This window comes from Copadichromis virginalis, linkage group LG18 (assembly GCF_057382275.1).
Source record: "Copadichromis virginalis isolate Kocher_CV1m ecotype Utaka linkage group LG18, C_Virginalis_male_GT1.1, whole genome shotgun sequence".
NCBI lineage: Eukaryota > Metazoa > Chordata > Actinopteri > Cichliformes > Cichlidae > Copadichromis > Copadichromis virginalis.
The window spans coordinates 8,656,917-8,673,236 of record NC_140635.1 but is presented as its reverse complement, the minus strand read 5'-3'; positions in this window follow the sequence as shown (position 1 = coordinate 8,673,236).

The following is a 16,320-nucleotide window of genomic DNA, read 5'->3' as shown; positions in this document are numbered from 1 at the left end:
GCAACGGTAACTGAGGCTAAAATTCATATAATTGGGCAATAAAATGTTGGAAAAGCCTTGCCTGCTCTGATGAGTCTGCTGTGACATTTAGATGGTCGGGTCAGAATTTGGTGTAAACAACACGAAAACGTGTATCCATCTCACCTTTTGTCATAGTCCTGGACGGGTCAGGTTTTTACTGTTTAGTTCTTTTCTACTGACCTGTTGATTCCTGAAGTGATGGGTAGGTCCTGTTGGGCCCCACACATTAGTCCATTCATCTGTTACTCAATTGCATGTCAGCCTGACAGTGTTTCAGGAGCAGCTCGAGCCATTTCTCTACACTAGATTGTCATCACTGGTTGCAGAGCCAGTCTAGGTTATCTGAAGCTGTTGGTCCCTCCCTGTGGCAAATTTCCTTGTTGTCTCCAAGCTGGTCTGCATTTCTTCTGTTAAATTTACTTTCTTGTCAACTGTGATGGAATCAGCCACACATGAGTAAAATCAGTCTATTCATTCACTTCATTAGTTTGGTTTGCAGTTATTTCAGTAATGTAATTCATTAACGACTTTACTTAAACCTAACAGTGATGTTATGAATCTCACACACATAGTAGCATTGTGTGGTTTTCAAAAAAATGTTTTCTGTTATACTATTTATGTTTCTCTTTCTTTGAGTTACCTGGTTTTGGGAGGTGGATGTTTCCTGTCTGGGCAAAAGACGTGCCCAAGAGCTGAGGACTTTGCAAACACAGCAGGACCAACCAAGTGTGTTTTATGTTTACTTATGTTATGTTGTGCTTAGTTAGTATTGGTGTTTGTTTTTGTTCCCTCCTTTTGTGTGTAAATGGTTTGGCCAAACCACTATAAAGGTTACCCTCCTATGTCTTTGTTTTTAGGTCAGTTTGTGAGTTAATTTGTGTCTGCTTTGTTTGGTTAAGTTTCTGGAAGTTACTGTTTGAGTAGAGTTATATTTAGTTGACCTCTTTTATGGGCCCGCTATCTAGAACAATTAAAATATATTTTTAACTTTGTCCTTTTGAACTTTTTAGGGGATTAAAATAAAAAAAAATAAAAAAGCTAATTTTTGAAGACATTTTTCCTGTGTCCTCTATGCCTTTGCTGCTTGGTCCCTCACATTCACCCCCCAGTTCAGTTTTATGTATATAGTGCCAGATCACACCAACAGTTCCCTCAAGGCACTTTATATTGTAAGGTACAACCTGATTGGTCTCCCTCCCATTCTACTTTTAAATATGGGAAGCACAAGTATGCCTGCAGTGTGACAGTAAAATGCTTTGTTGGATATGATACAATGAGGTCTTCAAGATAACATGGGTCCTTATTATGCAACACCTTTTGAGGAGAAGAATTTTTAATGTGATTCTGAATTTAAAAGGGTGCCACTAAAGAGAAGCCAGTACAGGAGAAATATGCTCTCTTTTTAGTCCCTGTCAGTATTCTTGTGGCAGGATTTTGGATCAATTGAAGGCTTTTCACTGAGTTTTTAGGACATCCTGATAATAATGAATTACAAAAGTCCAACCTAGCAGTATTAAATACATGAACTAATTTTTGCAGCATCACTCTGACACATGATGTTTCTCATTTTAAATATATTGCACGAATACAAGAAAGAAATATTTTATTATTATGTGCACTCAAGGCCTTAAATGACTCCAAGATTCCTCACAGTGTTATTGCAGTCCAAGGTGGTGCCATGCAGACTAAGCATCTGGTTAAATACCATATTTCTAAGATTTTGGGGGCCAAGCACAATAACCTCAGTTTTATCTAAATTTAGAGCTCTCTGCCCAAGGAGCCTTATTGGATCTCAACTGTCTGTCTCAAAGTGGTTTCTTGAACATGACAGTGAGTTCACTGTTCTCAAATGGCCTGCACAGTCATCAGATCTCAGTCCAGTAGAGCACCTTTGGAACGTGGTGGAATGTGGGATTGCCATCATGGATGTGCAGATGACAAATCTGCAGAAGCTGTGTGAGACTATCATACGAATAAGGAACAAAATCTCTGAGGAATCTTTGAATCTATGCCACAAATAAAGTTCAACCTTGTACTAGCAAGTTTTATCTAAAAGTGTCCAGTGAGTGTATATATCAGAGCTAAACAGCACTTTGCAGTTCTTTCAAACAATCATTAATATGTGTGTGAGTCATTAATGGAAACCTTTTTGGAAGTTGTAGTCTTTAAAACATTTTAGTCTTTAAGTCATTAGAGTAGAATGTACAGGTCTTTTCCTGCTGACGCACCACCTCATTAGTCCTCACTTTTCTCCTTCAGTTCTTTCCTTTAATATTTTCATTTGACCACCAACTCTTTGCTTTAACCTGCATCCTCTGATCTCTTGTTTACTTCTTGTTGACTTAATGTCCAGTGTTATCTCCAAATTTTCTTCCACATCTGTAGTCGTCAGGTAGTCATAGTGGAAAGCAACTGGGCATCACAGTATAATCTCTGCTGACAGTGCTCGCTGTCACAGTTCATCTGATACTCAGAGGGAAAGTCCAGTCCTTGGAGGAAGGTGGAGTTAAGTGTTTTGTGTCTCAATCTGTCCTGTAAATGGAGTTAAGGTCAGGACAGGAAGTAATAAATTTCAGTTGTGAAAGTTGACAGAAATGCTGTCACTCGGGAAAAGTTTGAAATTAAACTGAAATCAATCCATAAACTAGTAATGGAGTGAAATGCATTTAAGTGAATAAATGCTTATGTCTGAAAGTCATTAAATAAATTTAACCTTGTGTGATAATTGTTTTTGAGCAGTTTTATCCATTTTTTAAGCACAGATTTGGTTTAGATTTTTCTCCTAAACAGAATTACAAACTGTATTAATAAGTATACTTAATGTTTCCAGCACCCTTTGCACAGTGAGCAACTTATGGATTGGATAAAAAACAAAAAAAAAAAAAAACGGATAAGAGAAGCAGAAAAGTATGACTGAAATTTACAAAATAGATTCATCTTTTACTTTTTTTTTTTTCCCCTGTAGGACCCAGAACGAGTGAATGACAACATAAAATCACGAAAGCCTTCTTCCTGTAGACTTTTACAAAACCTTTTTGCAGCCACAGCGATTGTCATCATACAACCTTCTGATAGAATGCAGGTTTAACCTTTTAAAACCTGAACCATGAAATAACTGGCAGAAATCTTTAATATTTTGATAATTCAGTGTTTGTTGAACCTTTAGACAAAATATTTAAAAATATATCAAATTTTAATCTGCATATATGAGTTTGAGTCATTAAAAATGTGTCATGCAATTTATATCATTTTTTGAAGGGTAAAACAGTCCCACTGATGATGTAGAAGTCTCAAAAACTCACCAAATACATGTACGAAATACGATACGCTTATTTTTAAAGGGTTAAAGCACCTTCGCATTATTTCATTTTTCCAACCAAGAGAAGCTACGTCCATCTTTTATACCGATTTATTAATCTCACTGAAACACTACAGTCTTCAGAGGAGTGGACCACAGCACTAATTTCCCATTCAGTCTACTACCAATACCTTGACTGTGGGTTTGTGCTGATAATGCTGATACCAGCTTTAAATTAATAAGCTTTAATCCTCACTAAGAAGAAAATTTTCATTATTTTCTGTGCAAGAAAACATCAGGCTCACTTTAAACAGCTTTTAGATCCACGATAAATCCAATAAAAATCTCAGTCATTTATGTAATTTATTTGCACTAGTCTCATTTTGGTTAAAAGTAATAAACAGTTACTTTAGTTTTATTGCTTTACAATTTTTCTTCCTCACACACTTAAATGTTTGGAGGTGTTTGTAATTATGTTACTAAAAGTATAATAAAATCTTCCCAACATTCCTCTAACTTCTGCCTTATGTAACACCTCTGAGTGAGGGAGAAGGCGTCTTTTCACTTCTGTCAGTTCACTCTGTCCTTAGTTAAGTTAAAAAAAATGTGAAAAAAAAACTTTTGCAAAACTCTGCACAGAAGCTGATGTTGTAACAGACATGAAATATCTCTAAACTATCGCTGCTTTGCTTAGGCTAGCTTCCTTCGTGCTATCTAGGTCTGCTGTTGGCTGCTGCTGTCGCATGGCAAAGTAAACACAGCACAACAGAACTGAATGTATCGGACCGAGGTTCGATTCATATTCCTCGAGGTCCAGCGAACCTCTTTGGGTTCATATCAGGGCGTTATCGAATCCAAACATCGATCTCTAATCCACAGACATCTGCATTTACACACACACACACACACACACACACACACACACACACACACACACACACACACACACACACACACACACACACACACACACACACACACGATGAAAATAAAGCTTCTTTGTCGCAGCTGCTAATAAGCCACTTCTGATGTAAAGTAATGGGGCTTGTGTGTCTGACTCCCTCTGTACATGTTATCAGCATGTCTGAATCCACCATGCTGCCTTTCTGAGATGCATAAACCCTTAAACCAGTGAGAAGAAATGAGCGAAGCCGCTGAAGCATGAAGTGCCCGCAGAGCTGACAGCACTGCAGACTCCTCTACATTTTAAACAGGAAGATGACAAAGTCCTTACGCAGGCTAAACATGCTGGAAAAGGTAAAGTTCTCATACCAGCTGAAAGTCATTCTAATATCTTATTGAGAGTCCCATCAAGTGGAGAGTGTTTCTTAAGGCTCTATCAAACAGCTCTCAACCTTGGGCTATATTTGTCTTCTGACCTTTCTGCCCAGCTCCAGGCTAGATTCTGTGTCCAGTCCCTCTTCACTGAATGTCATCATCCCAACTTCAGAGAGCAGCTCTCAGTGGGACAGAAAAAATCTAGTGGAAAATGACCTTGAAGTTTTAGGATATTCAAAATATCTCAAATTATGAACATGACGTGGCCGTCTCTTTTCAGAGACTTCTCTTCTTTCTCTAAGAGCTCTTGTGTGTGATTTATGAGAGCCTGTGACAGAGACAATATTTTCTTTGCAATATAGGCATGAAAAATGGGAGACTGAGGTTTGTTGCTGCTTTAGGCTGCACATATATCTGTTCCCAAGCTGCACAGCTGCACTGGGTCAATACACACACACACACACACACACACACACACACACACACACCAAGCAAACTAGCTGCGGTTTTGTCACAGTGTGATGTTTTGCTCACACATCTTTCTTTAGTCGGGACTTTTTTAAAAAGTGATTTTTTTTTTTCCCATTCATCCCCAGTAGTACTTGCTCAGCTGGAGTCTTTAGTCTTTAGTCATGTGTTGACAATAATGAGTAATATATTAGTATTCAACTTAAATATATGCCAAGACACATTGATTCATTTGTTTAGCTACGGGAAGATCTAAAGACGGAGTGGGTCAGTCAGTTTATGACTGACCCACGGAGGGGAGACGAGGGGGTAAAAGTCACAAGGCCTAAATAAAGATGCTGGGCCAACATGGCCCAGGATCATGACAACAAGAGAACGAACAAAAAAAAGAAAAAAAAGTGGCCAGATGAAAAAGATAGCAGAACAAAAAGATAAATGCAGACACAAACTTCTGAAGAAATCCTTGGGTATAAAACAAAAGTTCACCAATTGAAGAAAAATTAAAGAAGAGACATAGCTGGAGAGAAGAGGGGAAAAAAAAAAAAAGATTATTTCACCTTGAGTGCCTTTCAAAGGCTTTCTCAGCACATAATGCTTTCTTCTCCTCATCCAGAAATTTTTCACCCATGTTTTCACTTTACTTTTGTCACTGTAGAAGGGCCATTAAATGGATGAGATTGCTTCTTGATTTATTGTCTCCATTGCTTACAAAATGACAGCGTTTCAAATTCTTCACTGTAACACTGCCATTTGGAGCACACTTTTGACAAAGCATATTTATTAAACAACAGTAAATTAATATATTGCCTATGCTTTTCAGGGTTAAAATAAATACTCATTGATCTCATGCATTTATTCACACCATCTTTGTCAGGCTAATTACTTTTATTGTAAAAACATAATGGCTTTATAAATGTCAAGGTTTGGCACAAGCAGGACACAAATGCAGTACTTTATGGACAAGACCGTGCATTTATTTACAGCAAGAATAACAACAAAGATGACAATAACCCATAGTTCCCTCTTTGGTGTCTATGTACATTTCTGCCCAGCTCTCTCCACATGTTTCCACAATACTCCTGGAAACAAGAGACACTACAGTAAGTACATTCCTAAGACAATCGGCCGACAGAAACCCTTTCACTTCAGGAGCAGGGGAACCGAGTGTGTTCATCATACAATGTTCTCACACCAACAACCGCTCAGCTACTCTCTTAAGTAGTGCTTGTTTGATGAGGCTCACTTGATGAGGCTGATCAGCATCAGGTGACTGTGATTACTCCAGGTGTGGCTGGCTCCAAGGTGGGAAAATCTCCAGGCCTGGTGTAGCAGCCTCCCCGCCCACACACACACACACACCAACATGTACAACCTGTACACAGGGAAACGAGGGACCAGGAGCAGACAACACCAAACAATCAACGCCAGAAAATCCCAAGAATCTAATTGAACTGAGAATATCCTCTAAACCGAAAACACATTCTAAAACCTAAACACCCAGGGCCCTGACAATAAATTAATCTAAGGACGGTTTCCTCATTGTTCAGATATGAGGTTTCTGAGTTTGTCTGTTAATAATAAATAAATAAATATATCACATGCCTGCTTCGGAGCTCCTTTGACAACATAACATTTGCAGACTGAAATGAAGACTGAACACACGTGTGTGTAGAGAACAGAAAAGCAGACTAACACTTAAATGCAGCCAGATGAGTGATTAGAGATCTTGGTTACTGAACTTACACATAAGCTTTGTTTTAATAATAAAAAAAAGATGTAGGCTTGTTTTCCCATAAAAAACACAACTGTGTTTTAATCTGATCCATTTCTTCTTGGAGGGACTGCCTGCACTTGCCTGTTTGTAACAATCACTGCACAGCCCTGCTGAAAAATTAGTCTGCAGTAGATTAAATAAGGAGGATAAAGTATGGTATGTTTTCAGGGCAGGCCTACCTCCATCCACGGGAGCATAAGCATTTTTCATGTTTGAATATCAATTTTTAATATCTGTAATAGCTGTTATCTTTATTGTGTACGCTGCAGTCTGGACAGTGTGAAACTTTATATTGACATGTGTTTTAAATGAGTTGATATTGGGAAACCAAAACAGGGTGTAGACCCCCTCCCCTCCAGTAGGAAAGACACTTTGTCTAACGATCGTGAACCAGCCTCTTCACATACCAGTGACATAGTAGGGATTGTTTTTTTTTTAAGCACATAATGCAAAGTCATGTGGCGCGTTGTTTGATGGGAGGATATCCCAGCTTAGGGACACTGCTGCACTGTTAATTATGTTGTCTTATTTGTATGTTAACAGTAGCTGCTCTTACTTTGGCTTCATCAGGGGAGTGGGCTACAGAGCTTTATTTTCTGATGTTACCATAAAGAACCAAAGCAGGAATATTAGCGTTTACTCTTTATAGAGCATGCTTCATCTTAATTTCCAGGAAGGGAAGGAAATTTGATTTGGCTCAAGAAAAAGGGCTCAAGATGGCTGAGGTCATGTGGTTCTTTGACTGAATGACATCATATTTGTTTGTTTTTGTTTGTTTTTAAAATGTGCTATATAAATTAATTGAATTAGGATTTGCTTTATACATGCGCATATTCTTGAAAGACAACCAACAGGCCTCAGGCTACCCGTTACATATCAGAGACTACAAGACTAACAAGTGATTTGATTAGACCCTCAAAAGATTAAATTACAAAGTTGCCAAGCTTTGTTTAAATAGTTTTTTGGGGAAGTTTGATCAGAGAAATAAACACAAAGCAAACTAGTCTGTGAGCCTGATGAAATTTGCAAGTTAATGTTTTCTGAGAAATATGAAGTCAAATATTTATCCTTATCAGATTTGGATGTGGTATGCAGAGCACCTCTGAATGAGAGCAGCTTGATCACTGACAGAGTGCGTTCATAGCTGCATTTACTGCATATGGCCATCTCAAATTATTAAGCAATCTAGATTAGGGTCAGGGTAGTGTTCTATATCTAGGGGACGTTACAAATGAGTTCACCATGACAGTATAATCGTGGATCCCACTCCAGAATCAGGCCTTCCCGGACCACAAGCCCCTGTTTATCCCAGACCCATAATGCCCAGTCAGCACAACTCTGATTGTTCTGAAGATAACAGCTGGCTCATGAGGGTGCCACAGGAACACTGATGGTATGGGGAGATGCTTGGGATCCAGCAGTTCAATATTTCATGCACTTCTCTGCGGACATAAGGCTGAGATAACAACGCTACCACATGGTTGGGCCCGTATGCTGAGAAAGAGGAGAAAATTATAAAACCCAATGCCAACGTGCCCGCAGGAGCCATGCAAATGAGCAGCGTGCCAACCACATCTTGAGGCAGAGTACCGCGTGGGAGCATGGCAAGAGAATTGGGCAAAATGAAAGCCCTGAATCCCCGTCACTCAGAAATGCTGCTCTACTTTGTGAATTGGCTCAATTGCAAGACCAGGTGAAGGAGATTGACAGCAACAGAGATTTTGTTAGCCGCAAGGTTGCTGAAAACATGTCAACTAAGGGGACAAAAAGCTCAACTAAACGAGGTTCAGAGGCTCACTGCAGAGAATGTCAGGCTTAAAGTCAACGATGAGAATACAGGATTGGTTGAGAAAGTGGAAGCTGCTGCTGAGTGGCACCTGGACAAGCTGTAGTAACATGGTCTGCCTTACACCATTTTTAATTCACTTATATACTGTGTGGTTTTTACACACACGCACGCACACACACACTCTCATTTTTGATAACTATGAATAATGGAGGTCATGCTAGTGTGTGATTAAAAGGGCTAGTTTTGATGCTCATGAAATTTATGGTTGGTCTAAAATTGCATCTTGCACAGCAACTCCTTGTGAGCTTTATAGGCCATTAACTGGTGTACAGAGCTTGTTGAGCATATGTTTGTGAAAAAAAACAGCCTACAGATCAACTGAGGTTTTCACCATTTTTATCTATGGTAATTCTATTAATTAGATTTTCTATAACTAGTAAAAAAAATTGCTAAGAATATTCAAAACTACAACACAAAACTCAAAAACCTGTGATCAAGACTGACGATATTAGAAATGACATGTAATCTGTATTTAGTTTGTGGCTAAAAGCATCAAATCTCAATAAATCACTTTAAGGGGAGAGAGGAGAGCTGTTCAAACTGAAGTGATAGTGAGACCATCAATATAGAGCCTGGCAACTGATGTCACCGTGGCCTCACCATGCAATTTGGAGTGGAGGCCTCAAGCTAAAATGTCATTCTTTGCCACTTCATTTGATCGTGTGTGCTACTTGTGTCAGAATTATACTTGTAACTTTGATAATGGCCTGCACAATGATGGACTGCAGGCTGCAGCATCTATCGATATGCATTTCACACAGAAAAACACATTTACTTTAGGAGTGAAAACATTCATTTACCAGTTATCACTGCCTCCAATTTAAAGTTCATTAAGTCTCAGTGGAAGTAATTTGGGAACAAGGTTGTATCCAACGATAGATTAAGGAACATGTTTTAGACTGGTTCAGGGTTTATACCTGGGATGGACTCCTGTCCCCCTTGACCATGAAGTGAAGTGATGTTTATTTGAATACTGAGTGACAAATTATTTGAGCTCCTGGGGCCAGGCCAAGGCACGCAGACAGCTGTGGGTGGTCACTGAGTGGACACGGTAACAAGCTGTAAGTCAATGGTTTTCTGGGAAGAGGCAGCGATGACCTAACAGCTGAATGCGAAACCAATTGCTTGAACATTTAAAGTCATGATTAATAGCTGCACTAAAAACACCAGTAATCAGGAAATGGTTCTCTATTTCTTATGCTGCCTTCTTGATTCTGATGAATCAAAGACTGTTATACAATAGAAAAACAGAACTATATAAATAAGAGGTACAAAACCATGTGTTGATCCATGTTTTGATATTGGGGCTGCAGACTAATGAGAAGGTCTGGGATTTGGAACAGAAATATACCAACAAACAGCAAACTTGATGTAAGGTTCCCGGGAAATGAGCAAATTATCACCTGAAAACAAACTACTGGCAAAGGTGGAGCAGATGGGAAAAAAGAAGTGGAAAAACAGAAGTGCCAGTGGTGTTGCAGTCTAAACTACATTTGGCCATATGTTGGGTGACGCAAAAAGCACAGTGAAGAGAGCAAACTTACAAGTAACATTCAGTGGAGCATGTAAGGGTCTGGCCATACACCGTCAGCAGCACACCGGCTGATCGAGCAACAAATTGTGCATGCAGTAATATTTAAGGATAAAAAAGTGTTTTAATAGTTGTTTTAAACACAAAAATCAGCTTCCAAAGAAAATAAAGTATTGATACTCAAACATTAGCCATTAACCAAAAGCAAAAGACTGAGTCACATGTTTACTTATTCCCAGGATCCTTTAATGATAACTGTATCTGCATTTGATGTGCGTTTTTGTAATGCTGGAGACTGAGATATTTTGGTTTTTTAAATTCAGTTACTCTAACATGGCAGTTAGTGGTCACATGAAGCTAGTTAAATGTGGTTACTTGGTAAATCAGGGTTTCACCAAACCCGCAGCCAAATGAAAGAGGGGGCAATGGTAGAATCTGACCAGTCAGACATGGGTAAAGGTCAGCACTGTGTTAAATCACTGCAAACTGCAAAAAATGCTTTAAAAAGCATTGTAGCTACAATCTGTATCTGTATTAGCCATATATGGAAGGAACAAGCGGTGCCTCATTTATTGATTGCTAATTGGAACCCACACCTGTAGTTGGTGTTCTGGTCTACAAAGTGTGTCATTTATGTGCCTTTCCAAAGTTAGTTGAAGCTTTAGTGCGGGTTGGCAAACTCATGTAATGAGTAGGTTGTGACAAATCACCGTGTTCAGACTGTTTAGCTGCCTGTACACAAAAAGGCTTGTGCAACAAGTTGTTTCTGTGAACGTATCAAACATTTGCTATTAAAGCACAACAGATACAGGCAGTGAACATTTTATTTTAAGTAAATAATGCAAAGAGGGGCATACAAAGTGTATGCACTGTTTTACAACTGCTGACCTCATCTAATTGTATCACATGTCTGCAGGGGTGTGCAAATCCAAATATCAGTGATAATGATGCAAAGTAATTATCAAAACCATTATGGCTAACAAAGCTTTTATTTTCCGGTAACCTAGTACTCCAATAGTCTGTCAGTCCATTGCATTGTAAATACTCTTCAAAAGCCTCCACCCTGCTGCTTATTGCTTCTGCACTTGTTTACCATGGAAACATTGCACAAAGAATCTATGCTAAAATCTTTTTCTTTTTTGGGGGGGGGGAATGCAAGACACCTGATCTGACATGTCATTCACTTAGCTCAACATTTTAATGCATGCAATACTATCCTGCAGATATGGGTGTGTTTTCTAAAAACTAATTTCAACAGTTCCCAGTGGGGAAATTAAACTGTAGCCGTCAGCTCATTCTTACCTATGCGGCTTCCTATGTGAGCACACAAATGAGCAGGGAGGGGAGCCCTCAGTTTAAATGGTTCGGTTTGCAAATACATTATTCATGTTCATCCAGCAAACACTAATATATTTTACCTGTCGCTATTTTTTTTTTTTTTTTTTTTTTTTTTTTAAATTCATTATATTGAGACTTTTTTCCCCCACTTGCCTTAAACTTGGTGAACGAATTCTGGGATATGTTGTGATATTTCTTAGAGGCAGTTGTCTCCTCACACTACAAGCCCTGAATGGCACTAATGATTCCTCAAGAAATAAAATCACCCTCACTTTAGCAGAGAATATTCCCCGAGGGGTTACCAAACAGGGGAAAATTGCAAATGTCAGTTTGTGGCAAAACTGTTTGACAGGTGAAAAGGCATTCACAGTAATGAGCAGCTTACATCACCCACAGCGCACTCCGCCCCCCCCCCATTCAATTTCTGATGGCCAGTATGGTTGCTCTTATAAAATTTTAAGATGACTGAATTTTATAATTCAAAATGTTACTTGTTCTGAAAGGATTACTGAAGTCTCCAAACTTGAAGAGCTTCTTAACGATGTCTTGGCTGCCAACAAATTGGTGCTGTAACACTCATGAACTGGCATGTGAATTCTATCACTTCAACCAAATAGGTGAGGTGTCAAGATCAGTATCCAGCTTATTGGAAGTGATTAAGAACAACTAAAAATTTGTAAATGGGATGCTGCCAGAAAGCGTAAATTGCTGATGGAAAAGCAGAGGGAATGGGAGGGAGCCTGCTAAGCTGTGAATGGCCTTCTCATAGTGAGGTAACAACAAATTAGGATGTCAGGATGTAGGTGTAAACATCCAACACCTTCTGACATTGGTCCCAACACTTTGTGTCTAAAAAAAAAAAAAGTGTTTTTAAACACTCTTAAAACAGTCTTCATTGTGTATTCTAAGTTGTTGGAGCATCAGATGTTGTTGTGTTTTCGTTTGGTTTTTTTTTTGGGGGGTCGTCTTGTCTCCAAGTAAGAGAAAGTGATTCACAGTGGATCATTTAAAGGGAGACAAATGTCACTAATGCAAATGATGTGACTCAGCGGGCAAAAAAAAAAAAAAAAAGAATAGTAAAAGCAACAAGCCCTTATTTTAATGTTTGAAACGTAGATTACGAACAAGGTATTTTACAGGTGTGATGGGGTTAAAAATTATGGCCCATGGGAACTGGGAGAGCTGGCTCCATGGCTGATCATTAAGTGGGAAGCTAGGGTGAACGCTAATACTGTTAATTCTCTACAGCCTGTCAGCACACATATTTACTTTAAACTATAAATAGCCTCTTTGATACTATTGAAAGTTTGAGACTGGGGGATCCATGACAGGGATGGACAAATATCTCTCACACGTTGAAAGGGATTGTTCAATGAAAATTTGTCCAAAGCTTAAATACATGAGCAACATGTTTTTAAAAAAAGAAAAAGGAAAAAAAATCAAATCAGTAATAACACTAGCTATTTGGCCAGATGGTCACATGCTAGCTTTGTTTTGCTCTTGCGATGAAATTTTTAACAGACAAGTGCAAATACATTCAGAGCACTGAGTTAGTATAGATGATTAACTAGCTAGCTAATTGACAAACAGGAAGAAAAAAAGCTTTGCTTTCAAAACATCCCTCAAAGTTCAAAGTGAGCTTTCTGCCAATTAGGAAAGTAACAGAAAGACGCCTGAAATCATAAAATACTCATTCTATCAGGGTTTCTAACAATTGGGACACAGACTTGAGGCCACGCCCTCCCTGCTGATATCCGGGGAGGGCGTGGCCAGAGAATGCTTCAAATAAATGGCGCCCATTTCTATGAATCACTCTCAATCCTTCCTGTTTGACCCACTCCTGCCGCTTGCCAGAATTTTATTTCTTTTTTTTTTTTGGGTAGGTACTAGTATCAAATTATGTCTTACACCTCACTTTGTAAACTGTCATTCTTTTATTATAATAAACATGCTACCTATGGCTTACCATTGGACCTCTAATGGTTGTGTGAAGTGAATGTAAAATTTCCAGGGGTGAAATGTAACAAATAATCTGGGGATCTGGGTACCACAGAATACAACAATCAGCCTTCTGAGCCTGCCTGGAACTAACAACTGATATGTCCACTCAGTAGAATATAAACATTGAAACTGGGTATCCCAAAGCTGCTTTTTTCGACTAGGACCCAGGAAATAAAGTACTCATTTAAATGCACATACACTAAATTGTCTAAATGATATAGAGCTATTCACACGAGGGTCCAAATTTTACAGATGCTAACAAGGAGGTGTTTGAATGAAATAAAGTTTCCCTTATTTGTTGGGTATGAGAAATCAGAGTGATGCTGCTTCATGCTCTGGGTGGGCTGATAATGAGAAGGACAAACTCTGCCATCTAATTGCTCACCTGATTGAATTCAAACTCCAGAGTGAGGAACTTTCACACAGAGTCTCAGATTATAAACTGTAGGTGGGCTGGATAATTAACTGTAGAGAGGAGCTCCTTTTCCTCCAGCAGAGCATTATGACAAAACACTAGGGGCTCTACTACTTCTGACTACTGTTTAATGAGACAGCCTCCTCTAAGGTAATGGTCCTGAAGTTTCTAGGGGGAAACATTTAACCAAATAACTAACTAGAGCTCCGCATACTATCTTTTTATGGAGTTTAAGTGGCTCTTACAGCTTTCATGCGTGGCTATAGTTTGCTCTGAGAAGACTCTGTAAAAATCAGCTAAGTGGATCATCATTGGATCCTCTTTCTTTCTGTCTGAACACAAAGAACTAAACTGTCCCAGGCCATCAAAAGGACTAAGTGTGCAAAGAAACTCCACAGACTGAAACCTAAAGCACATGTGGCAAGAAATGCAATGTATTACAGAGTACAAACCAGTACTCCAAGACTGCAGCAGTGATGCCTCATTAGAAGATGTGCTAACCAGCTTCTGCAACTGACAGCGGTGATATTAAGAACATTTTGAAGTTAGCTTAAGAAAACAGCTAGACCAGACAACATGCCTGGCCAGGTGCTCAGATGTTAACTGGCACATGTTTTGACATTTTCAAAACATCCCTGAGCACAATGGCTCGTGTTTGCCTCAGGATCATCCCAGTGTCCAAGAAACCAACTATGTCCTGTCTCAACAACATTGCCACCTGCCCAGGGCTGTGTGCTTGACCCATTGTTCACATCCTTAAGGCGATGAAAATGATTAACTTCAGGAAGAACTCTGCCACCCTACTTTACTCCATATCAACTGTTCTGCCGTCGAGATCGTCAGCAGTGCAAAATTTCTCGGAGTACACCTGATAGTGACACAGGGGGACATTACATTACATTACAATACATATGTGCACATAAAATTGAGGCCGTAAAGGGGTGTATGAGGCCACTTCACCAACCCCTACCCTCCAACCTCTGGATAACCCACATGCCCCATGGCCCTATGTGTATAGTGATGTATCATGAGCCATTAGGATTGTAGTGATAATAAAAAGGAAGGGTGGGTCACTGCACAGCAAGCAACAACCCTACCCACTGTTGCCTATGTGACCACCTGCTTGGCATACAGAGAGTCGAGAATACAGCCGACCACCTCCACTAAATAATTGAATTGATCACTGGGGAGCAGTGATACACTGATTGTACTAAGATAAATCTGAGTGCCTGTAATATCAATCATAATGGAGCTGCTAACTAAAAAGTAGTCTAATGTGAGTGGTGTACTGTTGAATAGGTGTGATCCCTGAGAGTAGAGTGATATGAACACCAATTATCACTGAGACAAACAATACAGCAGTACTTTTGAAGAATGTCTAGACTCACTGCTCACTGAGCCTGTCAATTTCTGGATTAAATAACAGGTTAAAGTCACCTGTTAGTGTTAGAGTGATCCCAAAATGAGGTAGTGAAAGCATGAAAGGAGGGAGGGTCATTTATATATACAAGCAATATATAATTTATCTATTCAAAATATGAATTTAAGTATCATAAATCTTCTGTATCTGTTACATTGTTGCTACAGTGAAGTTTCTATTTCTGTGAATGTGGCTGCACCTGCTTTGTTTTGAGTTGTAGCAGGCTGAGTAAGAGGGACGTGTGGGGAGTTGAGTGTGCGTGCAAATGTTTTGGACAAACTAAGTTTCCTGTAGAAAGAAAATGTGCCTGTAAGTCATTTAACCCACTAACAAGTGTTAGCCTATTTTCTTGGAAAATGCCCCTCGTACATTCCGTGTGGCAAACCTCAATGCGTTCACTTTTCCTAAATTAACTTGAGTGTGAATGTTCACTAAAGGTGTGTGTGTGTGTGTGTGTGTGTGTGTGTGTGTGTGTGTGTGTGTGTGTGTGTGTGTGTGTGTCTTGTATAGCTGCGTATGTGTCTGTAAATCACAGCACTGAAGGCAAAGCAAACATAACGCTGAGTGCTGAAAGGTGAAAAGAGATGACAAGTGAAATGAAACCTAGGAACCATTCCAGAGTGACCTAAAATAAAACAAGAAGAGGAAAAAAAACAACAAACTATACTATTTAAACGGGACTAATTCATCCATGAGAAAATCAGGAAAAAAGGTACTAGTGTGGATACAGATCACCTGACTTGGGACAGCCATATTGTGTTGATGTAAAGCTTACTGATCGGGGTTACAGCTCAGGAGGCTCCTTGTGGGACAGTTTTGCAGATCAGGAACAGGATCTAGCATCTCTAAGGTTTCATTGGGAAACTGGTAGTTGGCATTAAAGTCTGTTTCTCTCAGCTTTTTTTTTTTTTTTTTTTTTTTTTTTTT